At 38.4% G+C, this 12,417-nt stretch overlaps 1 protein-coding gene across 6 annotated transcripts in view; it reads left to right on the top strand.

The window, feature by feature from the left end:
- The window catches only part of LOC125764278 (furin-like protease 2), a 365,455-nt gene that overhangs the window by 207,422 nt on the left and 145,616 nt on the right, over positions 1–12,417 (top strand). The window contains exon 3 of one of the 6 annotated variants that reach the window (XM_049428342.1): positions 2,207–2,301. The exons of the other annotated variants lie outside the window; for them this stretch is intronic. The gene's annotated coding sequence lies outside the window, so the exon portion shown is untranslated. The remainder of the gene's footprint in view (positions 1–2,206; positions 2,302–12,417) is intronic. 6 annotated transcript variants of the gene reach the window in all.

Below are 12,417 nucleotides of genomic sequence, written 5' to 3' on the forward strand. Positions count from 1 at the left end.
CTACCGGGCGGGGGTGAACTGTGGAAGTCATGAAAACGTTTAAAAAGTCGTACATATTGTAAGGTGTGGCACAAATACACCGAGCCGCCTATGACCTTCTGGTTTTCTGAAAAGAAGCGCAAAAGGTGATAGAAAGGATCTCCGTTTTCTCCATCACCGATTTTACGGCTTAAGATTTTTCCCCGGTTTGTTCTTTCATCCCGTTTGTCACCGTTTCGCACATACACACATACACCCACAGACACACACACAAGTAAATGCTTTGGTTCGATTCGGTTGCCGGAGGAACAACGTTCGGTGGAAGTGAATCGTTTTATCTTTTGCGCAAAGTATTTTCGCTGTCGGTTGTTTTTGTGTGTCATTCTGCTTTCAAGTGAGGTTTGTGTGTGTGTATGTGTGTGTTTTTTTCTTTTGCTAAAGCGTAGCACATTTCGGACCGGGTGTCGAGCGGCAAAACGGATGGTGTGGCAATAGCAAACAGAAGAATTGTAATATTACGTTGCTAAGTGCGCCTTTCTATCCAAGCGTTTACTAGATGCACAAGGAAACAGGGGAAAAAAGGAAGTCCGATGGCGGGTTTTTTTTTGTTACACTCTTTCATACTGATGATCTTTTTCTTCTTCACCACTTTACTAGATTGCTCTTACTTTCTTTTTCCTGCTTTTTTCCCATTGCTCTAGCTTTCCTTCATCCGCCATCAAAGGCTTCGAGCTGGGTTGGGGAGTTTTTATCATTAAACTGTCCTTTTGCCCGGTTGTCCTTACTGGGGCAAATTTTACTTGATACTTTGAAAGCGGAAACGGAATCTGTAGCTGTGTTATCTTTTTCTACGGTTGCACATATACACACACAACCACACATCCTGTTGCATGCCACCTTTTCATGCTTTCAAATGATGTCATCAGCTCGATGCTTAGTTTTGCTTCTTCCTTTTTGTGCCAGCAGCAGCCGCCGCACATGCCGGTGGTGGTGTAATTTTCCTCTTCTATTTGGGTTTTCGTGTACTTCTGGTAGCATGTAATAGCACATCACCAGGGAAGATAAAACACGAACGGAAATTACTAACGTACTTTACGTGAGGCATGTGTGGAAATCAGCATCAAGCCTGATCGTTGAGAAATAATCGATTGCATTAAGGTGAATTACAGCTGTACGTTGGGAAAAAAAGAAAAAAGAAAAGCTTTTTCCCGCCGCCGTAAAGTTTCTAGTTCCTATTACTATGTATATGTCAAATAAGGATTGTAAATTGTGTTAATGATTTGGATCTGATGCAATCAACGAACTGAATAAATGTTTTTTTAATTACTTTATTTTCTTATCTATTTGTTTGTTTCTCCTCCTTTGGGAAATGATTTTGTTTTTACGGTAGAGATAATTTAATGTTTTAAAATGAGTTTACGTTCCAAAAGGGCAATGAAAAATCTGCAGATGCAAATTAATTACCAGCCAAAGTGCAGTGCGTTTGGTAATGCATTTCAGTAAAATCTGTTCAACGGGACATCTGCGGGTTCGACGGACAAATGTCCTTCAAAACCGTGAAAATCCCTGGAGAGCAATGGAAGCTCAAACTTCGAATGAGTAACGAGGACGTCCAGTTCGTTCGCTGCAGAACCCGTCCTCCATTTCGTTTCGTTCAGCGACTGTTAAATTATGTCACTTTCAATTAGGGTTCATTCAGCGTGTAGGAAAATATTGTTTTGGGAATTGGGAACGATGGGTTACGAGAATTCGTTTCCCGCGCGTGTTGTTCATAGCATCTCGTTCACCGTACGTCGGCATCATTCTGTTCGAAATGTATGATGAAAAATATGATGAAAGTGTTGGCTTTACCAACGCTCCATTCTTAAAGCCCTAAAGCGAGCGTAATACTGAATGAAATATAGTGACAATTTCGGTTTTTCAAATGCTCACGATCCGAGTGAAGGAGCATTTTTCGTACTACCGTACTACTTACCCCAAAAAGGTGTGATAATCGTTTGCAAACGAGAAGAATGATCCAATATTGTTTGTAATGAAATTTTCCGACCCTATTAAACGAGTGTTCTCAAAGCGCCGGGTTTCTGGCGAACAGCAAAATAGTCTTGTTTCGCCGGTGCAGAGAAGATGATGATGCGTCCAAACTGATGTGCTTTCGGTGTATCGTCATCAACGTCACGGGCAGTTGTAGTTGTTGCTTAGCTAATGAAATTATCGTTTCTCATTACAGGTCAGTAAGCGTTAATCGGCTGGTTTTGTAGGATCAATAACCACCGATGGTCGGTGCTGGGATGCGGATGTTTAGTTCGCGTATCATGCGGAAAGGTTTGTAACCGTAGCGTTTAATGGAATATTTATGGAAAACTGTGCTAAAAGAAACTTAATTTAGCAATGAATTTTAAAACTGATGAACTTGAAACACAGAACGGCATAGATGTTTCTTTAGAAGTAGTTATAAATTGATTAAATTTTAACCAATGTTATGTACTATCATTACGAGTTTATTATTATTTATTATAATTTATTTATTATTCATGTAGAACGGCCTGGCCGTATTGATATTTAATATTATTTTAGTCTACTAAAATAAAAGCACAGCTTATAAATAAACATAAAATATTGTATCACTTTAGCTTTTGCGTTCATTAGTAAAGTAAAATTAACACACAAATTAAATCAATCAAAACGCTACTAAAATCTACCATGCCAAAAGACTCGATTGAAAAAGATCGAAGTAAAAACAATCCCAATTCGCTTTTTTGCACTCGTTTGTGTAAAACTAGTGCGGATACTGTTCCATTTCCCTTACTGGCCGTACCCTTCTACCACACTTTGCAATTTCCTTTGCTCGCCGGAAGTAACTTTGACACCGACACCGGGCGCCTCCATTCCGATTGGTTTTTGTTTTTGCCCATCCGAACAGAACCGTCAATCCGGGACTGCCTGTCAGCTTCACGGTGAAGTGTTTTCATAACACATTATTTTCTTCGTTTCGTTTCGCGGTGGGGATTGCAATAACAACAAAAAATGGGGAAATAGTGTACGGTTCCATTCCTTCGATCCGCTGTACATTGACAAACCACATTACCCTCGGAAGCGTGTTAAGGAAAAGCGCATTTTCTATCGAAAAAGGGTAAACGAAACGGAAGGGTAAGATGGATGGGTGGGTGGCTTGCCATTTGTTGGCGGCAAGCATGTGATGTGTTGTCGATGCTGTAGGCAATGGGAGAGCTTTCCCCCCCTTGATTGTGTATGTTGTGCGGGATGTATGGATGATTGTGTTGTAACTTTCCGATGAAGTACTTCATTGGTTTCCGTTTGCAAATGCATGACTGCACGCTCTGGATGTTTTCTTTATCATGACGTTTCTGTCATGTGCGCAACGGAAGGTATAGTTTCATTTTATTTTTGTTGTTCAATTTGTTTGGAACAAAAACAATATCGAAATGAAGCAAATTTAATACAAGATAATGATTAAAATTCCATACATACTACAGCAAGTTGCAATAATGAGCATAAGATATTGGAATTGTTTAAATGGTCTTAGCTTTTGAATAATGTTCATAAGGAATAAGGAATAAATAATAATGTTCATAAGTTTAAAAAGTAATTTTACAATGATAAACTATAAATTGAATTCTCTCTCTCTTCTTGGCTTTAACGACCTTACAGGTCACGCCGGCCATTTCTGGCTTACTAGACTTATTTTTACCACGTAGCCGGGTAGTCAGTCCTTGCCGGGGACGGTCCGGATGGAATTTGAACCCGGTCCGGCCGTGTGGACTGGCGCCGTTTATCACATGCACCACCGGGCCGCCCCTAAATTAATAAATTGAATTATAATATATTAATAATGTTAAACGATTATTTACTTACTTATCCGGTGCTACAGCCGGTTCTCAGTCTTGGCCTACTCCTGGATTTCTCTAAACCGCTTACAGTCGGTAGCCATAGTCATCCAATTTAAGCAATAGAAAATCATTTTAATCCAGATAATATCATCACCGATGTTTTCGCTTCGGATTTATTAAACAATAAGCGGTTATGTTCCGCATAATGCTCTCTTGTGTGCATTATTAATTCCTGCTTCAATTCGCGGAAACTGTCAAAGAGCATAAAATGCTTTTTTGCTCCTTAGCTATTCAATTCTTCAAATTATTGAGCACACAATTTAGGTTAGAAGATATGGCTTTAGTGATCTTATTATAAAAATGGTGAAAAAAAACATTAAACTCGTTGAGAAATAATGTCGATTTAAGTGTTACTTTGAATAATCTTAGTACGACTGTCGTATGGAAAAGTCACCTTTTTCGCATATAACACCTGCAGTTACAATGCTATTGGTTTATTTATATTCTTGCGATGGTAGAACTGTTAACATTTCATGTCACCGAATTCGCTATTTGTGGGCAATCAATAATGTTTAGGCTTTTATGAATTAAATAAATATAGAATAATATTAAGTTAAAGACTTTTACATACAGCCTGGCTTGTGAATAAAATTAGTCTTTTTTATTTTTTTATTTTATTTCAATTTTTGTGTTGGAAATAATTTATATTTATTTTATTACTAGACAGAATATAAATTATATCATTTCTCATACATAGTATCAGTTGAATTCAACTACAAAAAAATTGCAAATACATTAATGTAACAATTTCAGTTGCGGGCACGTAAACGAGCTTCCTTGTAGTTATGCTTAAAATTACTCCTCGGTCATAAATCTTCGCAAATCGGTAGTTTGACCAGCCGTCATTATTATCGCATACCAAACCCGGTACCTATTTAACTTGCACCTGAATATACGTTACAGCATCGCGATACCACGGTTACGCTTGTAGAGTTGGTTCATCCTTTCGTCCGAATAATGTGACTAATTGTAACAATTCCGGAGTGTGAGTGAATGCGCACATTACATCAAGTGCATCACGTGCAGGAGAAAACACGATGGATCGTAGGATGGGCCACACCGAACACACAGTAGGCGTTGATGTTATCATTAACGGCTCAGCTTTCCCAGTTCCCCGTCGTTCTGCTTTTTGGAAAACTGCGTCCCACCTGGCCGTGGGGGGCCGGACAGAAATGAGCGGCGATGATAATGGTGATGATGATGATGCTGGGCGTTGATAATATGTCCTCCGATTGTTAGCTCCGATGCGTGTGCCGTGTGAAGCGAACCTATTAATTGAGTTGTTTCACTTAACGAACCGAAGGGCGATCTCGTTAAAGCAATCAGGTAATGCCACAGCATTAACCCGGTACGCACTCATGTATTGAGTGGAAATTCCTGCTGGACAATGTGCATTACTTCCCCCCCCCCCATTACTGCCGCCCTCCGTCGTGCCACTTGTCAAGCGTGGGCGTGCAAAAATCGCTTTTATCCTACCTAATTGACATTTTTCGTGCCCTGTGATTTACTTTGGCTAGTTAGGACAGAAAACGAAAGCCTCGACGGCTTGATTTGGGTTCGCATTGTCCGCGGTTCTGACGACCAACCGTTCCTTTTTCTTTTTTTTTCTTCTGCGGACCCTTTTTTATTGTGAAGTGATGTGATTATGATCATACCCAAAAAGGTAGGGAAAAGTTATATTGTCAATGTGAAAAACTGTGGAAGAGGAGTTAGTCATCTATCCCCAAAAATAAGAAATTGTACTTCCAATTAAGTTGAATTCTGCTTGTAGCAAAAGCATCGCATAAAGCGGTATGTTATTTAATGAAATTGAAGAAGAATGCCTTCTTCTACGCTGCCGGTGATTGTTGAAAAGTTAGCCATTGTGAAGAAAAGGAAATCTTAACAGCGTAAAATCACGTTTTATTCTGCTTACTGTTTGTGCGGTGTTTTTTGTGTAGGCTGAAATTTTGTTTTGTTTTCAGCACATTGTTATACTGTTTGTAACTGACTAAAATCAACCTTGAAGGTAAAGATTCTATTTACGTTGACTCTTCTTCATCATCCTGCGATGTAAAATCACGTAATATCCGCATGGTATCATTATCCATTTTTTGTAATCTTTTTCACATTAAACTTATCGCCAGCATTGTAGGTGCAACGCTTTTAAGGAGCTAGCTGTTTTTTTCCTTTCTGTTTTTTTAGTTCTGTCATAGTTGATGGAGTTACGGGAGAAGTTGCTGAATTGTAGAAATTATTTTCATTGTTTTGCCTCAACCGAATCGTACGATACTGTTTAACTCTGGCTGATGGTAATGGGAGTTTTCGTTTGATTGAAATGGTAAACCATTATGTAATTTATCTGTTCTTTGTGTTTGGACACAAGTCAAGAAGAATGGAAAAAAGTTTTATTATAGAAAATGCTGTAAAGAATACTGTAAAGAATACTAGAATCTTTTTAGTAAATCTAACGTTTATATAATGCTCACCTGGAAGGATTCTTTGGATCTTGAATTAATACTCAGATTATTTGTTATTTGTTATTTCGTTATTTATTTGTTAAATTCAACGGACCGTATGTGGCCCCCTTGAAGCATTCGTTTTTTTTACAATTAATTACAATACATTGATTAGTTGAAATATTTTTACGTTGTACAACATTTAACAAGTATTGGGCCGCACATTACGTATACAATTTAGGAACACAAAACGCGACAAGTCAGGTTCGAAACGATCACAAACGGCGTTGAACTCACGACACATAACGAGGAGGGGATCAGAGGCGCCAAAGCTGGTACGACGCTCCTCTACGTCAAGTAAATTTCTACAGCACGATAAATCGCACACTGATATGTCCGATAGTCATATCAAAGCCGGAAGAATAAGCGTCCTGGAGCGCGTGCTGAGGATGCCGGGCTCATGTCGCATCAGGAAGGTGCTCTTCAGCAATCCGTTCGGCACGAGACGTTGAGGAGCACGGTGTGCTCGTTGACTTGATCAGGTGGAGTTGAAGTTGTCGGTGGATGGAGTTCTGCCCTAGACCGAGCAGCCCGAGAAAGAAGAAAAAGATCATTTTTATTCTTGGCTTTTAACGACCTCTAAGGTCACACCAGCCGTTTTTGGCTTACCAGATTTATTTTACCACGTAGCCGGATAGTCAATCCTTACTACGGGGGAATGGTCCGGATGGGATTTGAGACCCGATCCTTTTGTGTGGAACCGGCGCCGTTTATCATTAACAACCGGGCTGCCCCAGATCAATGATTATATTAAACATAAATATGCTATTGCTAGTGTTTTCTTATTATGCTATTATTTGTGTTTTTTTGTACTATGTTGTTTTGACTATGTTTGTAGTACATTGTCATTATGTTGTCATATCATGTTCTAGAAAAAATCGTACAGTAAAATACAAATCCTCTGGTTAAATTTCAAGCGCATAAGCGTATTTCTGAATGCTTTCCATTTCCTTTCCGCTCCGTATGTAACGTATCATTCGCTGTTGAATAACTATCAGAAGTCAGTTTCGATGTTATCATGGCATGTTCTAGACTAAACAAGTCGCTTCTTGTTAACGCATTTTCCGAACTCTCAGCATCTCGGGATGCGTTCGTTTGTAGCAATGTTGCTGCAGCTAGTCTATCGGCACAAAACCTCCCGTCCGGAGACTCGTTCTGTGGTTTCATCGGGCACCAATTCACACGGCAGGTCGGAAATAGCTTGTCAATATGAAATACCGGTAGCAAATTGTCGTTGGTGAAGCCAACGAATGAATATAAATTCAAATCAATTTACATAACGAATCAGTTCGACATAATTAGCATAACTTGCGATTCGTCACACGTGCATGCCTCTGGCCGATAGTGCTGCAGTGGTGGTACGGGTCTGACCGTAGCCTTTCTTCACCTTCCGAGTCGGCCTTGACCAGGCCGATCTGGCTCGGAAACGGAATATAGAAACTATCAATTTCTTCCTTCCTTCCTTCCTGTGGTTCAATGTAGAAGGAATGCTGTTTGTTGAATGCTGAAAGGAAATGTTTGAAAGTGCTTCTCTATTCGACAGTAGAAGATTATAACAATAAAATCTGTGTGCAATCGTTCTTGAAGGGTGACGGTTTTTAAGGGACACATCTCTTGCTATTGATAGTGGGTAGGATCATGTACGATTTAAATTCACTAACGTATGTAAATGAAAGTAGGTCTTTTCTAACAAGCGGTTTGTCGAGTGCAGTGTAAAAGCATTGTTAAAGATAAGGTTATCAATCATGCATTTTGATTGATTTTATGTTTTGCTGCACAGGCTAGCTGCATGTTTTATTTTCTTGTCTAAATTGAGGTCTATGATACCTTAAGTTAGAAAGCTAAAATTGTTAGCTCGCATCTGTCAAAACATGCAGCAGAATCAAGCGGAGGAATCCTAACAGGTAATATAATTATGCAAGTGATCCTCAAGGACGTAGCATTTTGACATACAGAATGACACTAGGTTGTAGTTTTGTAGAACTGCGTTTTATTGGAATTACAGCTTAGAAATATAATTTTGAGTTCATCTAATTTTTTAAAAAATCTGCTCAAATGTTCAGTACAAAGATGTTATACGAAAAAATATAACTATGCATAAAACAAATTAACTGTTAGGAAATTTCGGAATTTTTTAACTAAATTTACTCAGACCATTTTTTTGAGATATTTTAGTTAGAAATTTCCGAAATTTCTTAACATTAACTATGTAAAGTGTTTGTTTGAAATAACCTAGTAACACAGCTTAACAAACGCACAAAGTTAAATGAATCATTAATATATAATATAATTGTCATAGCACATGTAAAAAATTGTATTGTTTTTTCTTTTAATGAAAAGCTTAAAATAATTAAACTTATGTATTTTTATTGTTGTTTTAAATCTTAATTTACATTGGGAAAACATGGTCTAACCTGTTTCAGATCTGCTAGAAAAATGTTTTGACATTTGTAGTTTTGACATTTGTCGAGTAGCTGATCAAAACTGTCATTAGAAAAAAATCTTATCTGAAGTACACGGGCATATTTTGCTACTCTGTTTGTATGGATAGCTTTCAGCAAATAAGCCGCCAAACGTCAAAGTCAAAGTTTTAATATATTATTCACTTTCTTTTTTTAACACATTTAGTTTAGCTTGATATTTGATTTGTCGTGTTATTCAAGTATTTTAATATTTGTATTCTCTTATCAAAATATCATTCGACTTTTGGGCTTTTTTGTTGTCTTTTTTTTAATTTGACGAATTGCTTTTTCCCCTACAAGAGCATGGATGTATGATTGAAAATAAATTGCAATCATTCCACTGTTTCGGACAATCAGTATGAACCGAACGATATATTCAAAGGTTTGTTCAACCGTACTTGAAATTGGATTCGTTTTTTTCTGGTGAACCAGATGAAGGTTCTTATTAAGGAATTGGTTCGAGAATATTGCTCATCTCCAATTTGCAAGGTCTATAACCACAGCCCTGGAATGCATGCAAATTGGTCGTCATCCTTGTGCAGCTGTAACAAGATCTGGTTTTGGATTCCTTTTTTTATTGTTTTTTGTTGTTGTTGTCTGCCATGAAACCTAGAGGCCGATAGAATGGTTCTTTCCACAGTGGATTGATATGTTCTTGTTGGTAAGCAAGGGTGTGTGTGTTAGGTAATATGAGTGGATCCTTGTACAGGAGAATTGCCATGTACGAGTGAAAGGGTATGTTTCATCTGTGACTAAATTCTGAAAAGGACTTCTGCTCCCTACGATTACAGGAGTACGACGACAGGCCTCATCATTTAGGAAAAGTACAATGTAATCCCAATTCTTGTTGCCTCGACCAAAAAGGAAGGTTGGAGTTCGGCAAATGAAATTGCAATTTCTTACATCCTGAGGCAATGAATGTGGCTTCTTGTGCGTGTCTGAAGCTTTAGAAGCATAGCAATGAACATTGCCCATAGTATGAGAAAATTCTGGGAAGATGCAACAGGCCACAGTTGCAGTTGCAGTTGCCTACCTTCGAGAAGGGCATCATTTCGAAGTACCTCATCTATTGGGGCACTGGAGGGAATTTCGATTAATTGGAAGCGACTGGTACCATGCGCCAAGTTGAATGGGACTCATTCGGATGGAAATGTAAAATCTTTTCCCAATGCCAGCTACACCCGACTGCACAGTAGTTGAAATAGTTGTTTACACTTGGTTGAACACATTGAAACTGTAAGCGAGAAAGGAAGCTCAACTTACCGCACCGAGTGACGATCCGTTTGGCGGGAAAATGGGAAAAGGCAGAACCTGAGCTGATCCTGATAAGTATGTTAATTTGCATGAGATATAAAGGGAATGATGATGGAAATGTGAATTTGGAATTGGTTGCTTTAGCCACGCTCGTAAAGATTCGTATAGATTTGTGCAATTGGAAAATTGGCTTGTGGAGGATTGTTCAACTTGAAATACATTGTAATTGACCAAGCTTATTTCATATTCAATCGTGTAGGATGAATGGCTATTTGAATGGTGCTTGAGCAATTGATAACAAGCGATGAATATGTTTGAGTGTGTTTGAAAATTATTGTTTGTTTAATTGACTATGAAGCTGCTTGATGAAATATTTACTCGGTTTGAAATAATGAAAATTATGACTGTTGCGCATGTATTTAATTATTTTATTAGTTTGTAACATTATTTTATTAAAGCTAAATTAATCTAATTTAATCTAACTAACTAACTAATTTGTTACAAAATAGAACTCACGTACTATCTATTCGGCGTACCAAGGAAGAGAGAGAGAGAGAGAGAGAGAGAGAGAGAGAGAGAGAGAGTCCTATCAACGCCGCTTCCGTTGTAGGCGCGTAACTTTCGATGCTGTCACTGTAACGCTGCTGATAACGCTATAGGGCAGTTACATGCGATTATACCGCATAACACGAAACTAAAATAAATAGAACACAAAATTTATAGCTCATTGCAACATATTTTGTACATATATTGGTAGAAAATACCATGAAATTAACAGCCAATATACAAAAAATTTAAAAAGTGCTTTAATTTTTTGCCATTTCAATGGCGCCCAAAATATCCTTCATCACCAAGCAACAAATCTTTTTTTGTGATTTTTTTTCTTCCTAGTTACCATTGGTCTTTCTACCATTACTACCCCAATGGTATTTGTGATAATGGCTGTTGAACTTTTTTTTTAGAATTCCTTGTCGTAACCATCGTAATTTTTCTGATGAGTGAATGAAGAGTCAGCCATTTCTTGATGCAATCTTTATAAAGAGACACTTCTATAAATAGCGTGATAAAGGAAGGAAATACATAAAACAATAAAACCATAAACTGTGTGTGAGGTCGTAACTTCTTCAAACATAGAAAAGGATAAAGTTAAAGGCACTTAGAGTGGTGCAGTTTCAGGCGAAGGTTTCACAGCAAGGAAAAATGAAACTAGAATGTCTAACAAAATCTTGGATAAAAGCACATACCTCAGTACACTACACAAACGAGTAAGAATGATAACATTGATCGAAAGAATACGTAAACAATGCACGAGAAATAAGTGTTTTCAATTATGTGTGCCTGTGTGTGTTTGGTTGGTTGGTAGGAAAAGGTGTTTTAGTGACCATGATCTATGGAGACGAAACTGAATTTCCTGAGTGGATAAAAAAGGACCTAAGCAGAAGTATAAATAAAACAAGCCCTGATCCGTTTTGCTCCTTTCACACACTCACACGCACGAACAATCTTTTTGTGTTAGTGAAAAGATGGAGCAAAACTAACACAAAAAAACCACTACCATTGAACCGGAAATCGATAACGGACCCAACTTCTCGGCTTGATGATGATAGCATTGCGTTCCGCTTCGATAAAATCCGTTTATAGAACGACACTACTAAAACTACTACACTATTGCAACTACTTTAACCACTAGCAACACTACTACGCTTACTGGTTGCTACCACGGTCGGTCATTGCCTTTCATCACTACCCCGCAGAGTGTCATAAAATGTCACCCCCCGGCGAAGGGGCCCCAACTCCCGTCTTTTCCCAGAAGCAGAGTACGATCGTGGAAATTTATTTTATGACTCCATCTTTTCGGAAGTTTTCATCATCCGGCTGGCTGGTTGTGTGGCACAACACCCGAAGGATGTGCGGCGTAGGACCGAGGTACCGATCGTTTGATGATTTACCGTCTGGAAGGGAAAAAATGTGAAAAATAGAACCAATTGGCGTGAAAAAAAAGAAAGCAAGAAAAGGATTCACAAACTTTCTTGCACTTCTTTTCTTTTGGCCCACTTTTGCGTAATTTTACGAAACAAACGAACACGCGAGACGAGATGATAGTCACTTCCGTCAGAGTGTTTTTACGATCGGCGGGTGAAGTTTGTCTTTTATATGTTCCATCAGTTTCTCTGTCGTTTTCGATTTATGTTTTATTGTACTTTTTTGTTGTTGTTGCTCAAGACTGAACTAATGTAGGCAAACGGATTACCATTGGTTGATCGTGGCATATTCTGTGGGTAGAATTCGAACTGTTAAAGCAAGGGCCACAAATCA

This window comes from Anopheles funestus, chromosome 2RL (assembly GCF_943734845.2).
Source record: "Anopheles funestus chromosome 2RL, idAnoFuneDA-416_04, whole genome shotgun sequence".
NCBI lineage: Eukaryota > Metazoa > Arthropoda > Insecta > Diptera > Culicidae > Anopheles > Anopheles funestus.